The following is a 22,808-nucleotide window of genomic DNA, read 5'->3' as shown; positions in this document are numbered from 1 at the left end:
TTCCATTATAAACCTCATTATGACAAGTGTGTTGGGGTCTTGCAAGGCTGCATTGCTAAGTAAGTCAACAAGCATTGTAATGCTTGGCATGTGTGGAAGGTGAGTGAACATTATATGGGAAGATTAGGTAGGGCTCCATAGAATACCTAAAGAATTTGAAATACAAGACTTTGAAGAAAAATGCTGGGAATGAAGATCAGAAGATTGTAAGGTGCTAGTCACTGGCATTTGGCAGGGCTTGCAAAGCAAAAAGACTGTCAGCACACTTAAAAATCTCCTCATCTTGTCTAACTTAATGTAATTAACTTTAAGATTCAAACTCAATCAGGGATGAAAATATGCTGATACCACATGTATGAGCAAGATAACTTTGTGTCTGAGTTCCACCATGAGAGTCTTTTAAAAGCAATCCATGTCAGTGCTTTTAAAATGAGTGCTTTTAAAATTACACCTGTATCATGCCTGTCCCAAATAAGAGCAACTCAGAAACATTCTCATGTGAATGTGTGTGACACACATCAAGCAGAAATAGCTGACTGCTGACGTAACAACAAGTTTACTCTAATTGTTGATGAAACTCCAGAGCTGGTATTTTTTATTCCTGCTACTGTTTATTAAACAGATGTGGGTTTGGGTGTGAAGTCAGCAGGTGTGGAAAAATCTGTTTCTGCCATCAGAGTTGGTGCTGTGGGGCATTGTCTCAGTTTGGGGTCTTCTTTTATACTGTATTTTGGAATATTGCAAATCATAATGCGATAACAGAGTACCCATAAACAGTCTCCTGGCAGCTTATCTTGATGATCAGAGATGTGGTGCAAATGTGCCTCCTTCCCTCAGGGGTTCTCATGCACCTCCCACCCTGCTCCTGAAAGTGGGGGAGTTCACACTGAAGGTTATGATAGCTCAGGTTGTGACCTGAGCAAAACCTGCTGTCATTTCCAGGCTCCCTGCTGCAGGACGGGGGTGGCTGTGCTTTGTCTGACAGCACAGCCTTGGTGCAAGGGATTTGCAGTCCCTGCAAGCCTGGCTCCAATGCTGTTATTTCCCAGCTGGAGGTGGAATGGCACACACAGCATCTGGGAGAAGGCTGTCCTTTCCCTTCCTTCGAGAGAGTCAACGGGCACAGCTAGAATTAAGGAGGGATGAATTCTCATGGAGAGCCAAAAGCAGACTGATATCAATGCAAAGCTTTGGTTTTACTAACTCTGGAATGGTGCTTGCAAAAATCTTGGTGTAGCTGCACCTCTGAGACATCAAGATTTGAGAGGATAGAGCTGAGAAGCAGAGGACTTTATAAAAGCTGAGGAACTATGGGGTCTTTAAAAGAACATTTCATTTAAAGCAGCGAGCAATACCTTCTCCATGGCCCTAGGGAGAAATTTTATTAAACAGAAACATAGATTGAAGTATTGCCTTGGAAAAGAGAGCTCTGTTGTCCTGCTGCAAAATATTGGATCAATTTCTCTGAAAAAAATTACATGTTAAAGGGACTTGTGTGGAATTTAACCTGCTGATAAGAGTGAGTGCCTTCTACAGGAAAATAGCCCTCAGACTGTGTTGATTCTGTGAGAAATAGCTACTCACTTTTCATAGTTTAGGAAGGTTTATTAAACCTTATCAAATATACAACAGAAGACTGAATAAAGAAAAAAGGTTACGGTGCTGGGGGCAACAGATTTTCCCCACCATGTGCTCAGCCCCCTCACAATGGAGCTTTCCCCTTTTAACCCTTAACCCCTCCCAAAGTTCTGTCCATCAAGCCCTTCTTCGCTGTCCAGTGGTGGAGATCTCTTCCCCAAATCCTGACTGGAGGACAGATGTTGCCATAATGACAGCCAGCCCTCCCAGATGTCCCAGCTCCAGCTGTCCCTTGATAACCACCTGAGGGAGTACAACATAACTATAAATCTATAAAACTTTTCCTAACCTATATACATGATATGTATCCATTAATTGTGAGAGTCAATCATTGCATTATTCGTCTATCACAATTCCATTTCCACTGACCACAATGGAAATTTAGGCACTTTGCTGTGGTCACGTGTCCTAATCTTGGATCTCAATCCCACCCCTGAAGTCACAGACAGTTTTAAAGCAGGTGTGATGGTTCAGAGACTGAAAGTGAGTTTCATCTCCATATGGAGGCAGGGCTGTTGGGAAAGGCAGAAATCACAGCACGGAGCGATCGGAGCCACAGAACTCCCTGAACTCCATAACCTGCCATGGCACGCTCCATCTGGGAGAGGGGATTGTTTCAGAAAGTTCAGGACAAAAAGGGAATTTATCTCTTCACCTCCAGGAATTGATATGCCTTATTTCAGCAAAGGAATGACAGATTTAAAAGAAAAAAAAAAAAAAAAAAGGAAATTTCAGTTATTTTTGGAGACCATGCTTCATGCCTGTTTCTGATTTGGGTGGAAATTAGATGGAATTGACTGTTTCTCTGCCACTTCTTTCACAAATTCTTTATTTCTTTATATCAGAGGTTAATTACTGAAGCCTATGTAACAATAGAGAGAAGAATATTTTGTATCAGCTGTGGATTGCACTGCCTTAAGGCCTTAAACCATTCTTAAAACAGTATACTGACAAAAAATATTACTTCATCACCACAACTAAATAAAAATTTTACAGATTACAGCCTGGTAATTTTAAATTAAAAATTAGATCAAATTGTACAAGCACTAATTAGGACCTCCTTCATTCTTCTGAGATTGATAACAAAATATTTTTCAAAAAAGTAAGCCTGTATTTTGTGTCACATTTTTCTAAACCCCAAATATTTCTTACTTGGTGAATACCCAGAATATTTCCCATCTTTTCTGGAGACGAGAACAAGTGAAATCAACAGGTCTTATCTGTCTCTGTCTTTGGCAGTGATTATGACAGCAACTTTTAGAAACTCTGTTTTCCATAAATTGCAAAATATTTAGAATACCTCATTGAAATCTTTAGTAGTTAAGTCTTGTAAAAATTTTCTGTTATTGCAACCCTTAGTGAGTGCCAGGATGACAGATTTATACTTATTTGATCATTTCCTTCACCCTGTCCAAACATTGCAATAGTATTTGCTTTCTCTCAGGTTTCTGCCACTGCTGGACCTGAGTTACTAAAATCAGCATCCAGAGGAACTTGCTAACCTGCACTTTTAGTAGTCCTGGTGCCACGTATCTGGTTGTTAAAAAGTTACTTTAGTAGTGACTGTTTTCCTTCCATTTTGATTATGGCCTGGGTAGAAAATACTCATTCTTTTCTTATGATATGAACATGTCCTGGTTTATTCCTGAGGAGAGAAGGAATACATTACATTTGTTAAACACTTCTGATTACTGACTGTTCTGGTGCTCTTACTATTCATGGACTTTCAGTATTAGTAGGGTTACTCTTGGTCCCAATGGACTCAAACATCTACTCCTTACTGTCTTTTACAGTTTTTTAGGGGTTTTTTCCCCCCCCTTTTTTTTTTTTTGTCCATATAAATTTCCTTGCATCCCTTTGCTTCCTTACTAATACTGTAAATCTCCAGGATGTATTTTCAGTATTTACAACATCTGTCTTATAAACATCCATCCATTATTATTGCTTATTTTGCATCCTTTTCTATTCTAGATTTTTGGAAACATGCTTGCTTCCTCACTTACAGTTTTAGTCTTATTTTGTTGTTGTTATTTGATTATTTTTACATCTAACTAAATAATACTATTTAAACTATTATTTAAACTATTCATTGCATGCATCGCATTTAGTCTTCAGTCCTTCCTTACAACTGGCTTGTACTTGTTTCAGCTTTGTGAACCTGGTTGTGTTGAAATACCATGTGTTTTTGACTGGCTCAGACAGGGATCCAACATAATCATTTCCACCTTAGTTACCGTTAGCTTTTATTTCTTGGTTAGAAAATTGTCATCCATGATTTGTAGAAATTCCAGAGGAGTTACTGCTGCCAGCAGGAGATTTTGATATATATCATCCTGAGTCAATTTTCCCATGACAGTCCTGCACCCATGGTAGATAAATGGCTTTGGAGCAGCCCCACCTAATTTTGAGGGTGGTTTAGCATTGAGGCAGGCAGCTATTATAACCTCATTTTGTGCTTTACCCATCTGGACGTGATCAACAAGCAACCAAAATCATTTGCTCCTGAGCCATCACTGCTACAGAAGAAATTAATGCCAGCCTTGGTCTCTTTTGCACACCTGATGCTGCTCTGGAAGGTTACAGTCACTGCCTCCACCTCACTCAAAAAAGTAGATAATTTCACTGGGTCTCATTAGCAGGAATTAAAAATAACAGTTTGACAAAGAATTTTGAGAAATAATTCACAAATGAGCATTTTAAATTGTTCTTCCAAGGTCATACTTTTGCACATGAAACCTGTGTTTCCCCACCCTCTCATTAACTTTAGTCATAACACCTATAAAATGCTTTATCTTTTAATATAAGTCAATTGCTTTCACAAGGCTTCTTTCTGAACTGTGCCCTTAAAACATGGTAAGGATGGAAGCAGTGATAACTTCAGAGGCTGAGTTCTAGTTGGTGTGATGATTGTGTTCATCAGCAAAGGCAAGAAGAAACTGTAATCAGAAAACACTGGAGAAATTAAAGTGATCCAGAACAGATCCTTTTGCACTCTGCTTTTGTTTATTGGTGAGCCCAGGCTCTCACCAGCTCTTTGTCTTCAGCAGACCACACATGGAAGAATTCACAGCATTTAGTGTCAATTTTCAGCATTTGAATCTGCTGGTCCAGAAGGGGACACAGGAGAGGGGGGTGACATCTCTGGGAGCAGAAGACCCCATGGAGACACTACTGTCCTCCAGGTGGTGACTTTCAAGCCCCATGCCCAGGGGCTAAATGTTACTGAAAGACAAATATTGACTTCTGACAGAGTTTGGAGAAATTCATGTGGGTATTTCCAAGAGTTTATGAATTAACCAGAAATGGAGATAAGTCCTATGCTATCTATTTCATCAGCTAAGGAACTGTTGACTGAAGCCTAGCATGAGCCAAGTACCTACATGCACTGTGTTTCAAAGAATTAATCATATCTTCAGATGTGGAGCTTGCTAGTTAGTTTAATTACTGTCCTTTTTTTAGTTTCTTTCTTTAGCTAAATGGATCAGATGACAATTCATTTTTTTTAATAGATGAAAGAGAAGCAGTCTTCAAAACAGATAATGAATTTCTTCTAACTTGTCTGGAGACTGAAGAGCCATAATTCTGATTGATCAGATATGGTCTGCTTCAGAGAAGCACCAGATGTGGTCCAGATTTTAAATAGATGCTGCTACTGTCAAAATGCATTCGCTCCCTCCTGGTGTAACAAAGTGAAGTCCATCTGTCTGGAGTTGTGCATTTTTTTTAGTGGTAATAACAGTTAACATCAACAATAAGCTTTGTCTCATTAGTATCACATAATCCCTACTACCAAGTCCCCAGTTTCTGGTCTCCATATTATCTGCCATGGAAAAAATAAAGACCACAGCAGGAGCTAAGAAGGTCAGTGCATTCTCAGGGTAATCAGCTGTAGTAAATTCAATTCTGACAAGACAAGGCTTGCAAATGTCTGGGGAATTAAGGGATCATCTATAATTTCATATGTTGAGTGGGAAAGTGTCCTTCCAAACATTTATTAATTACAGATGAGTGTCTGTATGGTGATCATCTTTGGAGAAATTGCTGAAGCAAAGCAAGAAAAGTAGATTTAACTGTTTGCTGCTGTTTCAAAAGAAAAAATACTGATCTTCTCACTTGGCCTTGCAATGGTTTCAGTCAGTATTCTTTCTCTGCCAGTGTTTATTGCTCTGTCTTAGCAGCCTGTTGCCCCTTATGAAACCTTTTGCATAAAGGTTTCCCACTGCAATCAATGGAGGAACTTGCCTTGCCTTTAGTCTGGCTCAGTGCCCTCACTCCAGGCTTTGCACTGCTTAAGTAACAAGTAAAGAGCAACAGAATAAAGAGCTTCACATTTAGAACTGCACTTTTCCCTTAAAGATCTTGGAGCACTTTGGAAACCTTAATTACTCCCCTTTGAGGTCTGTGTTGTTCTTTCTGTTTTACAGATGAGGAAATTAAAGCACAGGGAGGTCAGAAGCTAACATTTTCCAACTTGGGCAGCTGAAGGTAAGTGCTTACATCCACACCTTCCTTCCCTGAGAGGAAGTCCTCAACACTTTCACACTCTTTTTGCATCTGTTTTTTGAAAGAGTGGCCTATATCTTAGCCAAGAGCTCTCTGAAAGGTCACCAGAATTGCTGAAAAGGCCATTAAATTGTATTAAAAATAAGAGATGTAAAGTGTGTAGCTCATTTCCCTTAGTGCAACCAAGACTGAGGAGGAGCAATATAAACAAAATGCATCAGGGACTAAATATCCAGCGAGGAAAATAACTTTTTAAGTAAAAAAATAAACTTGCCATAAGAACAGATTGATCTCAGTTAAACACAAAGCACGTGTTTAAGAATGGATTGAAAATTAGGAGATTTGTAATATTCAGAGGAGTGAGGTCTGAGGACAAATGGGGAGCTTGGAGGAGAACAATGTCACTCAGGTTGAGATGAAGTTGGACCAGAATCTAAGAGAGAAGAAGGGATGATGTACCAGCATTTCCAAGGGACTGGACTTGATGGTCCAGCATGTGGTTGTGCTTAGACTATTGCAAATCAGTTCTTAACCCACACATAAACTCCAGGACAAACCAGTCTTCCTCCTTGCAGGGGCCCCTGGATGCTTCTTCTTTAGGATTTAGGTCATTTGGGTAGGAAAATGCTATTGGAAAAAAATGAGTACCTGGTGACATCAAATACCACTGTCCCTTCAGACCTGCAGTGCCTCGTATGCCAGATTGCAGCTATTGTATGAAGAATTTCCAGTTCCTTTCTGTGCCTGGCGGCTGATTGAAAGTTCATATTATTTATGGCAGAAAACAGCAGTGTACTTTTGAGCCTGAGGAAGCTGGGAAAGTGCAGTGGGTGTCAATCAATTAAGCTATTCAACTTATTTATGAAACAGGACAAAACAATGTCTAGGATATGAATTCCCATCTCAATGGGATCCCCCCTGATATAAAATGTCAGAGCTGAAAAAGGGTCAGCTCATGACCCTTGAATATTCTTTTAAACCATTTGCAAATCAATACCTCTTCTCTGGGTTTGTGCAGGGACCATCGTTCCCTTTTATTATAAGTCACAGGGCATAGACTGCTTATCAGGGAGTATGGAGACACATCACTGCACTAAAGCAGCAGCTGGCTTTGGAGACTGGGCCTGACTCTCATTTCGGGGGGGGGCTAACTTCACTCTACTCTGGTAGAGCAAAAGATTTTAAAGTGAGCATAATTATGGGTTTTGCTGACTCTCAGGCTCCTTAATATCTGCTGTCCTTTGCCATAAGTCCTTTGCCATGCTTCCAGTTGGGCTTGTCTCCCTCTTCCAAGTGCCTATATCAGCCAGGAACATCAGGTGACATCTTACAAGTTTTTTGTGTCAGGAGTCTGCTGTGTCCCTGGGCTTTGGGGCTGCAGTCCCAAATTGTCACCCTCCCTCTCTTAGCAATAACCTGCTGTACAGGTATTGCTTGAAAGGACAGATGGCCTGATCCTCAGCTGAGCATCTGGCCTATTAAGCTCTCTAAAAAGGCATCATCTTTACAAATCCCAGCCTTAATCTCCTTGCCCACTGTGTGACCCATGGGGTTTTCAGAGCAGTGCCAAAGAGGGGAAGAGGAGGAGGAGGAGGGCAGCTGGAGGATCCTGAGCTGAGGGCTGGGGATGTGACCATTTCTCTCCAAGAGGAGCTGGAGAAGGTCAACAGCCCTGGCAGCCTCGAGCTCTCCTGCAAGGACGTGCACAAAATGAATCCTTGAAAGAGTGCTCCTGGCATTTGGATAGGTTTGTCTAAGGGACCTCCCATGGAATCTTCTCATGGCATCTTCTTTACCCATGCAAAAAACATGGCATCATCCCAGTGCCTTTCAGCAGCACTTGGGCCAGCTCAGGCCAAGACAGGTGAACTGAGGATAGAACAGCAGAGGCAATGCCCACTTGCTTGCTGAGGTCTACCAATGAGAGCTTTTTGCCAAGGGGAGATGAAGAAGAGAGCAATTTTCCAGGGAGGGGGTTGTTCATGCCAGTGATCCCATCTCCTACCAGATGCCACTTCTCATGTGTTATCAGTGTACTCAGCTCTTGTCTGGAAGGCCAGCAGTGGGATATATCCTGTGAAAAAGGGACTCTGCCTTTCACTTTGCCTGTTAAAGAACAAACCTTGAGGTAAAAATCTGATCGTGTTAATAGCACGTGACAAAGGGAAGAATTTCCTAGTTGAACTTGCATAGCACTGAGTGGCCTGAAAATGGTTAACTCTGGACTGGTTTTGAGGTAGATCAGGTCCAAATATAAAATAATTTAGAGCAGACTTGGATCTCATTCTATTAGGACTAAAGACATTAAATTTACCACTTGAGTTCACTGAGATTTTCCCCTCAAAAAATTCAGAATGAATTCCTTAAAATTGAATAGCAACAGATGCATTAAGTGCTTTATGGTAACTAAGCATAGAGATAGTCCCCTTCTGTTTTTCAAATATAAAATATATTAAAGTATTTTTGAAATAAAGCAATCTTTTTTTAATTCAACCCATTTTAATACCTGAAAAAAATGAGTAATTCTGATATTTTGAGTTTGTGCTGCTGGAAAAAATGTATGAGTAAAAGTCTCCCCTACGTCTGTAAAAGAAAATTTGGACACTACTTAATCTGCTGCTTTGCTTGCAGTAATTCTGGTGCAGACCTGTAATGATGGATGGTAGGAAATGTGAAACAAAAGTCCCCAAAGAATCTGAATCTCTCGTTGTTTGGATTTTTTTTTTAACAGGATTTTCTTTTAATTAGTGAATCTTGGAGAAATCCCTATTCACTTAGGTCTAAGACATGCAGTAAAATCCTACATCAACCCAAAAGGGCCAGAAGGAAAACGAACATCTAGACATGAGCAGGAATGTAATACAAGTTTTTTCCGTTTATTGCAGACAGCCACCCTTCAAATTTAAGGCAATCATTCTAAATCTTTGTTTCAGACTTTCATCTAGACACGTTATTTTTGGACTTTCTTAACTTTAAATGCATATAAAGTTCTCTAAAATACTATTCCAAAAGACAATTCACAGATACAGCCTAACTCTGATATGCCTAGGAAGGTGATACAAGCATATTTCCCCCAAATAATCAATCAAAATTTGTTTATGATCAAAATAAGAAACAAGCAGTTCATTAGCTATCAATTCAAAAATAAGATAAAGAAAACAAGCCCAAGAATAAGAAAGAAATATCTATGTTCTATTTATAGGCATATAAGCAATATCTTTAATGATATTCAGTGGAAAACATTCTAGATAGTTCTGTCATTAAAAGTGAAACAAAATTGGGTGAAAACATCTGAAAAACTAGAATATGAATACAGAAAAGGAAATTTCCAGTCAGCCCAAGGTTTGTTATTAATAGACACTTGCCACACAATACTTCTTAGAAATAGATTAGGAGTTGAAAGTTCACCATGATGTAGCTATAATAAAAAAAAAAAAAGAAGAAAGAAAAAGCTGATGAATCGCAGTTGTTTCCATCTAAATAAAGAGTAACTAACCAAGGAACCATCTGTCAGTGTATGATTACCAACTTTCTTTTTGTCTTTCAAAGCAGCCTGAGAAATCAAGGGCACTGGGAGTAGAGGGGAGAGCACACACACGCTGCCAGCAGCCAGCCCAGAGGGTCTGATCTGATCCTTGCCTTTTTCTCTTGGTGCACTCATTTCACACTGCTGGTTTTCATCCAGCGTGCCTCTATATTTCAAATACATGCTACACACTGACAGGGCTATTCTGCAGTAAATGTGGGTAATTTTGGTGTAGTTGAGAGCTGAAAAGTAAAACTTTTCTAAGGGAGGAAAACCTCAAAGTCCCCTCTTTCTCAGTTTGTGAAACCAACAGAATAATATTAATTCATTTTTTCCCCTGTTGTTGAACAGCAAAAAGCCTCAGTTACCCCGAGAAAGCATATCCTTAATGGTTTTCTTAAGCCTGAATGCCCTACTAGCAGTAAGAAAGACAAAGCAATAAGATCTAAGGCCTTTTAGTCTCTAAAAACTGTGTAGGTTTTCATGCTGGAAAAATGAGGGATTTATTCCTTTTTTTTTTGGTCACATGAATTCAGGGTCAATGTACATTTTCTCTTTTTGTTTCTATTCCAATGACCACCTCTTTTGGGGTGCTTTATTCCCCCAAACCCCATCTGACTCTGATCAAACTCGCTGCATCTGGCTCTTTGTTGCTTTGCAATGTCTGCAGCCACAGACCCACAGCCCGCACAAAACCCAGCGCCCACAGGCCACCCTTCCTTTGTGAAAGAACAGAGATGGACACCAAGAGATTTGCCCGTGAAAGCCTGCTTCCATCCTGCCCCAAATACAATTTTTTATGTTATATTTTTACAAATCCCCCGCCCCTGCCCATGGCTCCATGCCTTGCCCTCCCTCGACTCCTCCAGCCGTTCTCACGCCCCAAGAACCCTTTCCTCAGGCTCAGCCCCTCAGCTTCTCTCCCTGCTGCATCTCCCCTTGTCCCCAGCCCTTCATCCATGCTCCCCACCTCTGACCCAGTGGCTGGGAGCAGGTGGAAAGGCAGGTGATTATATAAATATTTATGTCAGGAAGTCTGCGTTTGGAAATGTTTCCTGGTGGAGTCGTCACACTTAGGAAAAAATATCAGAAAAATAAATCCAGTCCCAAAATACATGTACAAATGCACAAAGAGGCATATTTCCTTTGCATGGCCACCAAAACAAAGAGTCCCTCTGAATAATCAATAGTAAACCTCAGGGGCATGAAATTCAACAGACCTGAAGTTGCCAGGATCAGCTACTCAGTGAATTTCTACAATAGGAAGGCAGACAGCAATTACTATCCTACAGCTACACGAGCAAAGCAACTATTTACATGCACATCTTGTCAGTTCAATATGTTTGTTTCTGATTCTTGTCAAGTGTAAATGGGAACAGTCCTACCAAAATTTCTATTTCTCCACATAATATACTGATTTACATGTTAGTGTTGCACCAGCCAGTCCAGCATCTAGGTGCCAGTGAATATCCTACGGCCACAGACTTAAGCAAGTAAAACAATTTGCAAGCAGCTCTAATAAGCACCATCCCACTGTCTGCCTGGAAAATCTTTCAGACTCATTAAGCAGTCAGCAAATAAGACACATTTGTCTCCCATTAAAGAGTAAATTGGAAATACTGAAAGGAAACCTGTGCATGGCTGTGATTTGCTAGAGAGTGTATTAGCAGGAGCAGCCACAGTATGTTTAGCAGTTGGGTATGAGTTAAAGCAGGAATTGGACTGAGAGGAACTATTTTAAATTGTCTCTATTAATAATCTGAAAGTACATTTAAAACCTTCAGCAGTCACAGCCATCTTTGACTCTTCCAAGAGGAAGTTGCCATTTGTTGCAGAGCCGCTGTTGCTTTTATTTGACACTCAATATGTGTTTTCCCCACAGTATTAGATATCTTGGGCTCTGTCCAGGACACATTTGGAAAGGAACTGATCCCTGTAGTTCCTATGCAACGATGAGATTTACTACTTAGGTCGATGTGTATCTTTGGTGAGTCAAATAAACACAAGGAGCATTAATTAGGGCTGCTTGCTGAATTTAGATTGCATTCACACAGCCTGATAGGGTAGCTGGTGGGGCCAGGCTGGTTCAACCAAGGTCTCACTGGGTGAGACAGGCAGCAACCAGGCCTGGATCAGCTGTGGGCTGAAAAATAACCAGCCCTGTTCATCTCCCCCCAGGCTCAAGGCTGATTTTGGGAAGCTCCTTGGAGTTTATCTGAATTTAAGGAATTAAGACATAAACCCCCAACCTTTTCTGGATAGAGAGAGGTTTGAGATCATTTAGGGACATGTCAGCAGTAGAGTGGTGCTGTGATATTAAAACTGATGCTTGAACACACCACGGTACTCAGACATACATGTGATAAGTGAGTGTTATAAAAACTCACCTTTAAAATATTTTAGAATCAGGTTTTCATCTAGAAAGGCTGGAAGAGGGGTCCATGAGTGTTGTTGATTTCTGTTCTCAGCCCTGCATTAACTCTAATGTAGTCTCTAATGACAGAGACAGGGCTCTGTGGAGCTATTTGCCTCCAGGTGCCCTAAAACACAACATCCTGTTTCGGAAATCACAACTTTCCCTTCCCTCAGCTTCCGAGTCCTGAGTCCTTGCAATCTCAGAGAGGAAAAGTTTTGAGGAGGCATTTGAATGGAAGTACTTCCCAAAATACGTTCCCAAAGAATATGCATGGCCAGCGCAGCCAGCATGCATCAATGCAATCACAAACATTTTGCAAATCATTTGACACCTTGTATTACAGAGGAAAGCTACCTGGAGAGACTAAACAGAATCACTGCAGTTTTCACCAAGCCCAGACTGGACAGTGGAAGTCTTTGGTGTCCTAGAGGGCTGTAATCAGGTTTGTTTCATGCCCTGCTTGTACTGGGGCTGTGATCAGTTCTTTATCTGTTTCTTTTTAATTTTTTTGAATTATTCCCTTAGTGGTGTTTCCAAGGGCCACCCCCACTGAGGGTGCATGAAAGGGCCCTAAGGCACTTCAGCTGCTGCTGGGTGAAACAGAGCCCTGCAGGGACTGCAGCGTGGGAGCTGCTGAGCATTGAGGAGGGAACAGGTAAGGCTACAACCCCCTCATGTCTTCAGCAAGTCAAATATGGGTGAGACTGTCTTGCTCCAACATCCCCCTTCTGCAGCACACACTGGCTGAACACATACAAAGCTCCCAGTACTGAGTTATCTCTACCATGGGGTTTTCTGTGTCAGATGATTTTGCCAGAGGAGCTATCTATTTTAACATTTTAAACATTATTTTTTACAGCCTCACTCCTGCCAGTGTTGTGTGAACTCCCTGCAGGCTTTACAGAGGTGGCTTTGGGAAGTGCTGGTTCCTGTGTGAGTGGGGAGGAGGAGTGGAGCAAGGCAGAACTGCATCCTTTTAGCTTTGCTGCAGAGGATCTGCACAGGCAAACGCTCATCTCTGCTGCAGAAGAGAGCCAAGTATCTAGCTGACATTAAGGTATCCATCAGACATGAAAACTGGAGGGCAAATGTGGCTTTTCCTCACTGACTGGGGGCAGAGACTTCTTTTGTAACGCCCTGATCACCTCTCTCTGGATGCTGCCTTGTCCTTTGCCGGTGGGATTAAAGTCTACCATTTCCCACCCTTGGCTGCCACAGCATGTCTGCAACGTGGGACACAGAGGATCTCCTTTGGCATGTCCCTGATGTACAGACTGGCTGGAAAAGACCCTAAGTTCATCAAGTCCAGCTGTTAACCCAACACCACCACGTTCACCACTAAGCCATGTCCCAGCTGCCACATCCACACACATTTGAACACTTCCAGGAATGGTGATTTCACAGCTGCTCTAGGCAGCCTATTCCAATGCCTGACCACCCTTGCAGTGAAGAAATTTTTCCTAATATTCAATATAAATTTTCCCTGGTGTAACCTGAGAACATTTGCTTTTGTCCTGTCACTTTTTATGTGGGAAAAGAGCCTGAGCCCCACCTCACTACAACCTTCTTTCAGGGAGTTGTAGAAAATTATAAGTTCCTGAGCCTCTTTTTCTCCAGGCTAAATCTCCAGTACACTCAGCACCTTCTTGTAAAATTGGTACATTCCCCAGCTCCATTTCCCTTCTCTGGACTTACTCCAGCACCTCAATACTTTTTTATTGTTAGGGGCTCAAAACTGAATCCAGGATTCAAGGTGTGACCTCACCAGTAGTGAGTGCAGGGGACAATCATTGCCCTCATCCTCTATATGTGGGGCACATCCCCTTCCTGTGGGTGTGGAAGGATTTGGAACAACTGAAGTGCTGTGTGCTGGATAAAGCCTTGGTGTTTGAGTGAGATCCCACATCTTGACAAGGTTTTCTCAGCAGGGCCAGGGGCAGCAAGCATCTGAGCCAGGGGACATTGCTCACCAATCCACCTCTCCCCACTGTGCACAGCCAGAGGGTAGGGTAAGGATAGGAGAGTCCCAGAAGAATCATTTTAAAAAGAAGAATGAGGTCACATTACTGAGGATGAGATCAAGGAATAAAATAAGCATGTAGGGCACAAAGGTTTCCATGCTAAATGAATTATAACCAGTGTGGAGTGTTAGGATACAAGGAGAAAGGTGCTATAAATACAGTAAAGTAAGAGAAAGACAGCAGCAGGCATAAGCCCATTACCTAATGAGGAACAGGAGTGGCACAGATGACCTAGAGAAGGCAAACATATTTAATGCTGTTTGCTTCACTTTTCTCCAACAAAACCCCCCAAATGCTTCACAGTGATATAAAGCTGGCAAGAGACGAGACAGAAGAGAAAAAGAACAGACAAGGGACATTGTGATTAAACTGAATATATTTACCAGAGGGTACAAAGGAAAGACACCAGATGAGGGAGGGGATTCTGCTCCTCTTCTCTGGTAAAACCCCAACTGCAGAGCTGCATCCAGCTCTGGGATCCCCAGCAAAGGAGGACATGGACCTGCTGAAGTGAGTCCAGAAGAGGCCATGAGAATGCTCAGAGGGCTGCAGCACCTCTCCAGTGAAAATAGGCCGAGGGAGTTGGAGAAGAGAAGAAAGAAGAGAGAAGAGAAGGCTTCAGGGAGACCTTAGAGCAGCCTGCCAGTACCTAAAGGAGAGCTGAAGAGAGACTTTACAATGGTTTGTGTTGATAGGACAAGGGGGAATGGCTTTAAATTGAAAGATGGTAGACACAGATTTAGCTTAGCTGTCAGGAAGAAATTTTTACTGCGAGTGTGGTGAGGCACAGGCTGCCCTGAGATGTTCTGGATGCTTCATCCCTGGAGATGTTCAGGGCCAGGTTGGGTGGGGCTTTTAACAACCTGGTTCAGTGAAAGGTGCTCCTGCCCATGGCAGGGAGGTTGGAATAATATTTAATGTCCCTTCCATCCCCAAAAATATGGAATAATTTGCATCCCATATTACATGGGAGGACAATGACATTTTGTCTGCTCTGACCATAAACTGTTTGGGTTTGCAAGCAGGACCATCACAGGATATTTAAATGCCCCCAAGTGCAATTAATAGGGATGGGAATCCCCACACGAGTTGCTGGATGCACTCATGTGAAGAAAGTTGTGGATGCCTTCAGTCTGGCACTGTCAGCTGTACAGGGAAGGAGAGGAGGATGAGCCAATTAGATTTACCTTGCTTTTTATGCATGGGAGGTGTTTCAAAACACCAAAAAAGTAAAAGAGGGCTGGAAGTCATGGATGACTTGGTGGGAGGGGATTTTGCTGGTAAGCTTGGGTGAGATAAAAGCAGGGAGAGGGAGGTTTGTCAAGGCTTTTGAAGACAAAGGAAGAGGAGATGTTTTTCAGGATTCCCACTTGCTAGTACTTCATCCATTAGTACCAACTAATCCTACCATGAGCCTTCAATTTGCAGGTTAAAAAAAGTTCAAAACATTCTCAGACTTTCCTTCCAAGGGCAGAGTGATTTTTGGGGATTATGCCACAGGAGATACACACCACAGAAAGACAAGAATCTGCCCATTCAATCCTGAATAGCATTAATGTGTACGTGACACCTTTGTGCACATGACAGCAAATATGAGTTTCATGTGTTGCAAAAGCTTTGGTGTATGATCAGAACCTGATGTATTCAACTTATGGACTGGTGTTACTCTTCTATTTATGTGGTCTAAGAAAAGGAAAAGAGAGAGGCAAGCCTTCAGGGGCAGTGACCCTTTCTTTATTCAAACCTGAACAGAAGGAGGGTTTTTTCCTTCCAAGAACTCATTTTTTCTTTCTTCTTGCCACACAATGAGGACTCTGAAAGAATAGGTCCTTCAAGCTAACAAGGTTGATCATCAAGGAAACTTCTGTGCTTTCTGAATCCTATGGCTGTGGAAAAGATTTAGTGCTTTACTGAACCAGCCTTTGGAAGCAGAAGTTATGAAAGCTCAATTTACATTTTAAAACTGGCTATGCACAGACATTTTCTGCTCTTCCCCTAAACAACACAGCATGGACCTCTGTATGCCTCCATCTCCTGAAGAGCCAAATAATGCCCAGTATTTCCCATATGATTGCAGCAGATGCCTTCTGCAGTCAATAGTGGGCCCAAGGTTAATGTTTAACATTGAGGGGGGGCAGAAATACAATGGCAGTAAATTATGGTCATTATGATGGTAGGTTAAAAGCAGTGTTGCTGCAGAGAGGCCCTGCTGGGAATGCTCTCCTGGGGGGCTGTTAAGTAGAACAGCCTGCTGGAAAGGACAGCATGAAGAAATATAAATAACTGCACACAGGAGGATGGGATGTGCTCCAGAGGAAAGAGCAGTGTGAGGCTAGAGCTGGGCTTTGAATGACGTTAATGTGAAGGTTTTATGCCCACTTGTATTTTACACGTGTAACATGGTGGTGAGAGCAAGGAAAAAAACAGTTTGGAGATCTCCTGGTCCATAATCTCCCATCTCTGTGTGGGGTCTGCTGGTCCCTGCTCTCCCATCTCTGGTTAAGGTGGTTGTGCTGTGGCACTGATGCACTTTGTCCCGTCTTGAAGATGTAGAGAATAGTGCTAAAAACCAGGTAAAAATACTTGTGCGACATTGTGTTCTGTTCATCAAATTCAGCTCTTCCTAAGTTCCTTCATGGATTAGCTGCCTTCATGATACCCTTGACAGAAAAGGTGAATGCAGAATGCTGGAGTCATCTGCTTGGACACCAGTGGAAAAGCTACCAGGAGTCAAAATAAACTAATTTAGGAAGAGTATAGTTGAGAACAGCTTTGAATAAGTTTTCTTTCCATGCCCAGCCTAATTTCTTGCTGTCCAGGAGCACCACTGCTGTGTGAATGACACAGCTGGGCCCTTGTGCAAACAGCAGCCTGGTCACTGACCACCTTTTGCTCAGCTACAGGAGCACAAAGCAGCAGCCTCCTGTCTGGAGCAACAGTGCTGTCAAATGATGAAACAGTGAGTGCAAAATGCGTGGGGTAGCTGCAGTTGCTGTTGCAGATACATTGCTGATGTCCCCGGAGGGTCAACAGCCTACAGCTGGCGTGAGAAGAAAACAAGTTCTGTCAGCCTTGCTGGTTGTATTTATTTGCTAGTTTTAATGTTTAAAGTGTGGTCTGTGCTAAGATCCTGACTCTTTGTGATCCCACTGGAAGAAACAAGGTGAAGTGGGTTGCAGTGTCCACCCTTGCTGCAGCACACAATATCCCACCACCACTACACTGCCAAGGGCAGGATAGGGCTGTACCTAGGCAAGGCAGCACATTGGAACACCAGGGACATGTCCAGGACACCAGGCAGTGTCTGGTGTGAGCCACACTTTGTAGTGACCCCCTGCCCCAGGGCTGGTGTGCCCCAGGGCTGGTGTACCCCAGCTATTTTCCTCCTCTTGTCCTGGGTATTTCACAGTTTCATCTTCCCCCTCACGTGCAGGGTCTCTGTCCCATGGACAGAAAGGATGGAGCTGACCTCAGCTAGGAGCTATCTCCCCACTGATGACCTGTGGCCACTGACCCCAGCTGAGTTTCCCATACTTCTGGGCCTTCTGAGGAGCCCAGCTCCTCCCACAGCTGCTGACATAGCAATGGAGCAAAGCAGAGGATCTGCAGGGGCCGTCAGTGCTCTGTGGAGAGAGATACTAATGACTTTGGATGGGCACTGAGCAGCAGATTTGGGGGGGCTGCAGTGACACACACAGCTCCCCCCAAAGGTCAGTGCTGCACAGGGCTTGACCCCACATTCCTGGTGCATCCCTGACCCTCGCTGCAGTCACCCAGACCTATTCTGTGGCACCATTAACTTACAAGATTTATGTGCTTCGGGCAGTGGGAGGAGAGCTTGATTTCATTTCCAGTGGTTTTTTGCTTTCCTTCCCACATTCATGTTAATGATAACAGACGTGGATTCAGCTCAAGTAGCCAGGGAAACAGCCCAAGCCTGACTCTGCTCCCAGGCAGATGTGAACCACTGGCTTATTCTTTAACAAAGTTGTTGACAACAAATGGTCTAATGGGGAGGTGGGAGCTAGGCAATTGATTTTGGATAACATTTTAAAACTGTAGACTCAGCTCAACAATTTATAACCCCAGTGATGGTTTATTGCTTTGGCAGAGTTAAGTGGATTGAGTGGCCATAAACTTCCACCAGTTCCTTGTTACCATGATCCATGCTTAATGCTGTTATTGATCTTGATCTATCATTTTCTGAAAACATGAGTGATAGGAAAAAAAAAAAAAAAAAAAAAAAAAAAGAAAGAAAGAAAAAAACCCCTGCAGCACTGGATGTGATAAAGAAAGGTGTTCCATCGCATGAACATGCAGTTTGGCTTCAGGGAATTCTGGTTCTCTTCACACCTGGCCTATTTTTGGGTAATGCTGAGTTGTTACTCAGCTTATTGAGCTCAGCATGTTGTGCAGTTTATTGAGCTTCATTCCTCTTGCAGAAGAAACAGGAGGTGTTGAGCACTGGATGAGCATGAGCTTGCACTTTTAATCCAGGAATTATTTGGAGAGAGTTGATTCTGCCTGAAAGACATGAAACAAGGGTGTGAGCGTGAGAACACAAGGGTGTCATGTGAGAGGTGCAGCGAGTCATTCCAGGACAACCTGCAGTTCAAATCCTTCTTTTCTGAGCCTGCACTGATCCAAACTCAACCCTTCTTTCAGTTGACTTCCAGTTAAGTCCTTTATTCTGGAAAAGGTGGGATCTTTAGCACCACTAAGAGGAACAAAAGGAGAAAACCTCTCTGGCAAAACACAAATCACCCTACTTTGCTGCCTGAGCTCTTCCTTTCTGCAAAATAAGGATGATAAAACCCAGCTGCTTCAACATGCTGTGAAGATTAATGGATTAAACAGGTCTGATCCTGCATGAATTGAAGTTTGCCTTTTGCCAAGTGTGTTGGACATGGCAACTCTACTCGTTGCTGATAAAGATCAGTCAATCATTCTTAATTATTATTCTGAATAGTGAGGTTCTTCTAAGTACCTCCCAGGATTCACCCCGTGGTCCCTAGGACTGGGCACACAAAAAGAACCAGAACTAATGTAGTCCATCCTTTCTGCCATGTGGAAACTGTTGGTACTTCAAACCTTTTGTTGTGTGAATCATTTTCACCACTCTACACCAGCTGTAAGGTCTTTGGCAAAGGACATTGCTGTGTCCACACTTTCAGAACATCTCCTGGGAAGGCTGGTTCTTCCTCAGTGCCTCCCAAAACTACAAATTACTCTGCCCAGAGCAACCCACCTGACTGCCAGCAGGATGCAGGCAGGGAGGAAGGGCAGGTGGATCAGCACAAGGGTAGCAAGGCCATGGGTCACACACAGAGTGTGACACCTCACACCCTGAAGCCAAAAGAAACAACACAAGGAGAAACAGGGTGAGCTGTGAACAAACTGAATCAGTAAAAGCAATCTTGAGCTGTGCTGAGTGAAGAAATGTGAGATCTGTGCCTCTGTGCCATAGCTTTCCTGGCTAACCCTGCCCCAGCAGTGACTCCAGAAAGCTGCTTTCCTGGGAGCTTGTGCTGCAGCCAGCTCTGGTGGCTGCTGCAGAGCCCAGGATGAGAGTGTTCACACCTCCCAGAGCAAGGGATTATCCAGAGACACACCAAGCACTCACTGCAGCACTGAATCGTATCTGCTGGAAAATGGCAGCATGGCTATTTTTGGGGTGACTCGTATAACTTTCCAAGTTTTGGTGTATTTTAATTTTAAAATGCTTGGCACCACTGAGGCAGGATGTTTTGGATTAACAATTATGTAACTCAAGTGCTGAAGCAAAGGGCCTGCTAAAGTAAGCGAGAACTTACTTAGCTTTGAAGTTTATTGGAAAAAGAGCCAAGTCTATAGGATCTAAGGAAATAGTCCCGCAAAACTGGTTTACTTTGAGAAGAAACAATAAAATCAATGAGGCTTTTCAGAGATCTTGGCAAATCTTGTATTATCTTCTTTTAAAATGCACTTTTCTGGGGAAAAGAGAGAATAAATACACACGAATGGGTCCTTTTCTATTTTGGATATAAAGTGTAATCCTAGTCATCCTCATGTTCAGAAAGATGTAGGAGAATTGGCACAAAGAAAAGCAAAAAGGACAGAGAAGAATGGAACAACTTTCATGTGTAGGCTGTGAGGCTTCAGCTTGGAAGTGAGTGGCTGAAGGCAAGGAAGACACATAAAATCCTCAACAGTGTGGAGAAGGTGAATACAACCCAAAAAGTCAAGGGCACCCAGTCAAATTATCAGGTTTAAAAATAGGTTCTACGAAAGCTCTAATTTTTCACCCAGTGGAATTGTGAAAATCATTGCTAGGGATGATGTGGAGGCCAAAATTATAAATGAGTTCAAAAAGGCATTTTCAAGGAGGAAGAGTCCAAGAACAGTTGTTAAATAAAGTGTTCTTCCAGCTTGGTAAATCCCTGGCTGACTGCACTTTCGGGGGGTATAGCATGGAAATACTTGACCTACATATGTTGTGTTTGCTTTCTCTCAGGCACTGATAGGACTAGGTAGGGCATTGCCCTCACTTGAGGTAATCTCTTGTAGTGTTATTCTGCAGTTTTGCCCAGAAACATCTGTGTAGAATGAGAAATGCAGGATTGTATATATTTTAATCTAAAGTTAATGCCCTGATTTTTACTACCTTAGACCAGCTTCTGCTTTACACAGATGTTCAGGGCCCATTTCACAACTTCAGCAGAAGCAGGGCTCCCACATCTCATTAGCAGTGCCCTTCTCTGCCTCCCAAAAAGACATGCAAAATTAAGATCCCTTTTCCAGTGCACCCTCTAGAAATGTGAGCAATTTCTTCTTTGAAAGAACCAGGTGTGATTGTCAGTGCCCCTCTGAGCAATGACCTACAGTTATCCAGGGGTTTTCAGATGTGCTGCTCCATTCTGCTACTCTCTCCTTGGGTTTTTAGGTCAGGAGGCTCAACTCTGAATACATGCCTACCTCTTTCCTTGAAGATCTGAAACCTTTAATGAATAGGCCAGATCTTCATCTTGTGCAGCTGGCAGAGCTCCACTGCCTGCAGGAAAGCTGCAGTGCTTTGTAAAGTATTTCCAAGTACCTTTGCATCCACCTCAACCATTTCCTGGAGTTACTATTTGCAAACGTAGCCAACATCTGTTGGAAAAGTGATATTAAACAGCTTCAGGTTAGCATATTTACCAGTGAAAACCTCATTTTGCATGGGGGATGCAGGTATCCTTCAAAATTATTTTCTTCTTCTGCCAGTTATCTTAAACCTGGAGTGAGAGATGGTTTTTCTTCAGCTGTTTCAGATGTTTGCTCTCTGACCTTTTGAAGTTATGTTTCTTTATCTTCCTCAGTGTTGTATTCTCTTGGAGCTGGTTCTGATACCTAAGGCACTTGCAAAATTTTTTCTTTCTCCTTACCTTTTTGACAAAGTCTAGGTAGACTGTTGAAACTGAGCCTCTTTGAAGCTAAGGATTTAGCAAGGTTCAAGTAGGAATTGGACATTTTATATTGAGAGCAAGTGCAGAGTGAACTATAACTCCAAAGCTAACAAAACTAGAGGCTTGGAAATATTATCAGACCTCATTCTTCAGGGTTTAAGTGTTTCAGTATAAAGATTTAGGATGAAATTGTCCTGGCAGGCAGATTATCCCACAGCTGCATGAATTTTCTCTGAAGCATCTGATGCTGGCTTACATGTTAAAAAATGTCTTGCATGGATGTGCATTAGGTCTGATCCAGGCTGTCCCTGTTGACTACTGCCCAATCCACTGTTTTAAGCCTTTCTGTAGCAGTGTGTGGAAAACCACAGTGGGACTTTCTTATAATCTGAGACAGACTCTCTTTTAAAGAAATTGCTTCAAGATTTTGTAGTTGGGATTTTATCTTGTTTCTTTCCCCCCCTCCCATCTTTTAAGGTTACTAAAACTGTGCTAGAACAGACACCAGGAAATTTATTATGGTGTGATCTCAGTTAAAAAAACCCTTTCCTACCTGGAACTATAATAGAGTTTTCTCATCTTTTGTAAAAGCCAGTACAGACTGGCCTGAGGTGGTTAAAACTGGGACCCAAACACTAGGCACTGTTGGTCAGAAATGTAAAGGATACCTGACAATATGAAGGGAAGATCAAACAATATTTTTTCAAGATAGAAAACCTCCTTTGTATCCAGTTCTGCTTTTAAGATGCTCACCCTTATTTTCTCACTTTTCAGATGAAATGAACATTTACAAAAGATATTGTAGAGTCTCTATGACTGCAAATTTGGCAGAACAGCTCAGACAGACAGCACTGGAAATGGTCTATGCAAGTGGTTCACCTGATTTCTATTCACAGGACTATCAGTGCTTGGAAAAAACTGATGCCATTACTTGCAAGGAAAAATTATGACAAATAGAGGCACACTCCTTGAAGATATCAATTTATACATATTATAAAATGTTTAATAAATAAAGAAGCATGGCAAGGGCAATGGATGTGAATGAGTTGTATTTTTGATATCCTCATTAATTGGCTCCTTAATCCTCAGGGGAATCAGTCCAAACCTCTGTGCCACACCTCCTGTGTGACTCCACTGGAGTTTCACTCTTCTTGGCCCTCTATGGAGATATTTGTTGTGTAGAGGGCTTATTACCAGGATACCTAGCAAATGCTGAAATGGATGTTTGGGACTTCTATATTAGTAATAAAGTCTCTGCTTTATTACTGAAATTGTCATCAGTA

The 22,808-nt window shown here is 42.3% G+C and overlaps 1 long non-coding RNA gene across 2 annotated transcripts in view; it reads left to right on the top strand.

Moving 5' to 3' along the window:
• The window catches only part of LOC120509396, a 63,090-nt gene that overhangs the window by 987 nt on the left and 39,295 nt on the right, over positions 1-22,808 (top strand). For both annotated transcript variants that reach the window (XR_005629252.1, XR_005629251.1), the window contains exon 2: positions 6,063-6,123. This is a non-coding gene — a long non-coding RNA (uncharacterized LOC120509396). The remainder of the gene's footprint in view (positions 1-6,062; positions 6,124-22,808) is intronic.

Source organism: Passer montanus, unplaced genomic scaffold (genome assembly GCF_014805655.1).
Source record: "Passer montanus isolate IOZ18808 unplaced genomic scaffold, ASM1480565v1 scaffold51, whole genome shotgun sequence".
Taxonomy (NCBI): Eukaryota; Metazoa; Chordata; class Aves; order Passeriformes; family Passeridae; genus Passer; species Passer montanus.
Note: the sequence above shows the minus strand (reverse complement) of the source record. Positions and strands in the feature narration are given on the sequence as shown.